Source organism: Propithecus coquereli, unplaced genomic scaffold (assembly GCF_000956105.1).
Source record: "Propithecus coquereli isolate 6110/MARCELLA unplaced genomic scaffold, Pcoq_1.0 Scaffold322, whole genome shotgun sequence".
Taxonomy (NCBI): Eukaryota; Metazoa; Chordata; class Mammalia; order Primates; family Indriidae; genus Propithecus; species Propithecus coquereli.
The window spans coordinates 371600-376177 of record NW_012148864.1 but is presented as its reverse complement, the minus strand read 5'-3'; positions in this window follow the sequence as shown (position 1 = coordinate 376177).

Genomic DNA, 4578 nt, shown 5'->3' with positions numbered 1-4578 from the left:
GAAAGGATAGTGGGGTGCTATGGCCCAAAGTCAGAAACCTGTGTGCTGGGCAGGCAATGACAACAGCTATCTACTTCATTCCTTAAAAGCATGGAAAGACAAGGTGGCAGAGTGGAGAGGACCTTGGACTTTGTGTTGAAAGGACTGGGTTCTAACCCTAGTCCTGGAAGCTATGGGACATTGGGCAAATCACTTAACTAGTCCCCTAAAAGTTTGTCTTCCTTTTTATAAAATGGAGAAAATTATTATCCTACTTCCCCTACAGATTCATTGAGAGGGGGAAAAAAGATAATGTTTGAGAATATGGTTTGGAAACTCTAAGTTTCTTACACCTGGAAGGTATTATTATTTATTGTATCCTCCCAGATTGTACCTAGGTCATTGCTCTCACACGTTGAAAGTGCTCAATGGGTGTTTATTAATTGGCTGGACCATGACATGGAAGCTCACATCACTCTGAGTACTTTTCCGAAATCTTATACAAGCGAAATGTTTTGGCAAAATGTTCATTCGACATTAAAATTCAAAGATTCCAGGAACCTGTGAAGCAAGCTGTCTTTTGACCTCATTATCCGGTCTCAATTTAAGTACTGCTTCCTCGGGGAAAATTGCGTGGACCATCCCCCAGCCCCCTAATCAGGGCAGAGCCTCCAACCTGCTTCACAACACTTAACACTGTCTTCCAACAATTGTGAATTTCTGTTTCATGTCTGTCTTTCTGAACTGACCGGGAACTCCACTGGGTGGGCACCCTGGCTGTCTTGTTTGCTGTTGTATCACCTTGGACATGGTACATAGTAGGAAATCCAGAAATACTTACCCAATGAATGAGTAAATTTGTAGCATTAAATGGAACGAGGTCGAGTGGACTAGGAAACATACATCTAATTTTCCCTCTCTGTTCTGATGTCTTTCTCCAAGCCCTCCATCGACCACATCCTCATGACTTCTGGAACCTGTGCTAAGTAGAGAAAGAACAGGCAGTTGACCGAATGTGCCCATCCAATCAATGGTTATTTGGAAATACAATCCATTCACTCTGACCTATGTAAGCAATGTCTCAAAAATGCAGAACAAGTATAGTAATTTCAAGACCCTGTAATCGTAAATTTATTCTAGAATAATATCCTAAATGTCATACCCTTTCATATCCTTTTATGCTCTAGTGCTCCTATCTGACTTGAAACCATGAGAGAACTAGGCAGTCATTCCCGGAAGAATATACATTATTCCAAGCCAGAAATCAGATTAAAGTGGTTCAGAGGGGAAAGGAGATGTTAGAGACAAATCATTCTCTCTTCTTCCCCGCCTCCACCCTGAATTTCATTTACATAATGCGACTCTTAGCACAAATGAATGAGTCAGCATCAGGGAAGACAAACTGAAATGACTTCCATATCAAAGGCAGTTATTTTACTTTCTGCCAGCCTGCAGTGAGTGGACAAGTGCTTTTCTAAGTAATAGAGATTTTAAAAAAAATAGAGGCCAGTATCCAGTTAGATCATAAATACCTGTTGTGTGCAGAATTTTTATTTATTTTTAATTGTGGTAAAATACATATAACATTTACCATCTTAACCATTTTCAAGTGTACAAGTCAGCAGTGTCAAGTACATTCGCATTGTTCTGAACCAATCTCCAGAACTCTTTTCATCTTGTAAAGCTGACAATCTATCCCCTTTAACAACTCCCCATTCCCCTCGCCCGCATCCCCTGGCACCTCATTTGAGAGCAGTCGATTGTGCAATATTAGACTTTTTGTGATTGGCTTATTTCACTCAGCATTACGTCCTCATGTTTCACTCATGTTCATCCACACAGCATGTGTCAGAGTTTCTTTCCTTTTCAAGGCTGAATAATATGCCACTGTATGTGTATATACCACATTTTGTCTATCCATTCACCCACTGATGGCCACTCAGGTTGCTTCCTCATTTTAGCTATTGTGATTAATGCTCCTATGCACAGGGGTATACACACATATCTCTTTAAGACCCTGTTTTCGATTCTTTTGGGTAAATACCCACAAGGGGAATTGCAGGATCAGACAGTAATTCTAGTTTTACTTTTTGGAGGAACTGCTATACTGTTTTCCATAGCAGCCGCACCATTTCATATTCCCCGTGTACCAAATTTTACAAATTGAGTTTCAAAGAAACTTAGGGCTTACTTTTCTCGCTCCGTGGCATTCTTCCCAGGGATTCTCGTGCCGCTTTCTCTGTAGGTCCTCTGTGACACCCGCCGCTTTTCCACTTGCAGTGTAAAAGTCTTATCTTCCCCATTTGCCATCACCCTGAGAATAGGAAGGATCGAGGTTGAATTCATCTGTAAAGACAGTGATCTGGGTGAGTCTTCTAGCTCCCCTGGTTGCCTGTAGTATCTCAGCAAGTTATTACATCTCTTGTAGGCTTCTGATAAGTAAGGAGAACAATGCCTCTCAACAAGGTGGCTAAGAAGAGGAATCTAGATAATGTATTAATATCTTGAATGCTTAGCACAGCACCAGGAACATGGTACATGCTATTAATAATTATTTTATGAAGCAGGAGAGCAGAGTGGCTAAAAGTGTAGGCTTTCAATCTCTATAAGCTTCTGTTTGTTTCCTCATTTGTAAAATGGGTTGTCCTGAGGCTAAAAACAGGTGACCTATGAAAGGTCCATGCAGTGTCACATAGCAATTTGCAAGTACTCAATAAATGGCAGTTACCTTTATTTTTAAGCAGTTTATTGTTCCATCTTAATTCAGTAGTGATCGATTATGTTTTTCCTAACAGTACATTCAAATGTGCCCTGTCAAGCCACTCTGGTTCACCCTTTACCTTTTTGGGCGGTTCCCTTATTTTCCGGCCCTTTGGTTGTTTTAAGGTTCGTTTTTTGCGTTCCATTTTTTTGTTTTCATTCTTCGTTAACTTCCCTTTTTTCTTCCTTTCCCCCAACCCCGCCCCAGCACAGGCCAGGCCTATCCCTGAAGGGGCTCAGAGGCGGAGCCCTGGGTCTGCTCTTTCACTCTGCTCTCATCCCACAGCCTGGGAGGGAGGTGGGAGGCTCGGTCTGGTTCTGAGATGCTCTGTACCACCGCCCTCTTGTCAAGGTTTAATTTCTGTTGAAAGCTGGGCTGGAGTACAGGGGAGGTAGAGGCTTCCTCATGTGAGCAGCCTTTGGCCTGGTGCTAGGAAGTGCTCCTTCTTCCTGCTTTGGTGTGGTGTGTGCTTGTCCTGAGCCATTTTTAGCACCACCCTGACCCTCCATTGTTCCACGGATCCTTTGGAGAGGAGCAGCCTTAGCTTGCTTTGGCTCTACCGGCTTTCTGTCTCTACACCCTTTCCAGGAGGTGGTGACTCAACTTGCCCAGGGACCTTATATGCAACTCCCACCTCCTGCCTCTCCCTCTAACCTCTGAGCTCCTTCTGATGGGGCCCATGGTGACCTTTCGTGCCCCAAAGTCTGCGAGAGACTCGGGTATGCCCCACCCTTTCCTGAGGCACACCACATCACGGCTCCTTCTCATCTCTTGGTCCCGTCCGCTCCAGAAACCTCCAAGCTCAGTGGAGTCCCTGGTCTCAACATTCACATACTTTCCCAAACTCGGGGGTGGGGTGGGGACAATATCTGTCAGGATTTAGGATCTCCCAGTAACTCTCTAGTTACCTTTCTACAGTGGAAGTTCCAAGAAAACTCTGCAGGTCCCCAGCTTCCTAGAGTCTCTGGAAAGTGAGGGAGCGCCCCTCCTCTCCTGCCTGCCCTAGAAGCTTCTGCCCTCCCCCGCCCCCACTCACCACTACTTGACTTTGCACTGGGGGGGCGGGCAAGGCAGGTGGTGGTGAAGGGAAGAGTGGAGAAGGAAGGGGGTAACATCTCACCAGGAATTCCCAGCCAGTCTTCCTGTCTCTGCCTTGCCCTCTCTGTCTTCTGCTTTTATGGACTGCTTGTGGTGGGGAGGCTGGGAGGGAAAGAGGGCAGGCCGGGAGAGTCAGGATGATGGTTCAGGGTAACAGGGCCTATTACACTGCCCCTTTATAACCCTTGTTGGCTTCTGTGGGAGAAACTTCCAGTCACCCATCCAGTGTCATTCTCCCATCTTTCTTTATTTAAAAAAAGCCTATATTGTTGGAATTGGCCAAGTACCCAGTTAAAAGAACTACATTTTCCAGCCTCCCTTGGAGTTAAGAAAGACCAAAAATATGTAAGCAGAGTTTGTGCAGCTTTAGTAAAAATCCCATGAAGAGACCTGATTCAGCTGGGAGGTATGACCTTTTGCTCTCTCCCTTTCCTTCTTCCAGCCTGGAATACAGATGCAATGGCTGGAGCTCCAGCCATCAAAGATAGAAGCCACACACCAAAGCTGGATGACCCAACCTCAGAGGGCAGTGTGCAAAATACATGAGATAGCCTATGTAATGTGACTAGTACAGTGCCTGGCACAGCACGCATGTTAACAAATGGTCCCTGCTATTAATTGCTAAACCTAGGCGAGAACTCAGGAGAGTTCTGTTTTGGTTTTTGATCTACCCCTTCTCTCCAACATTTTCATAAGTCACTGGAAGAGGGAGGGAATTTTGGGCCAGATCTAGTTCTGCC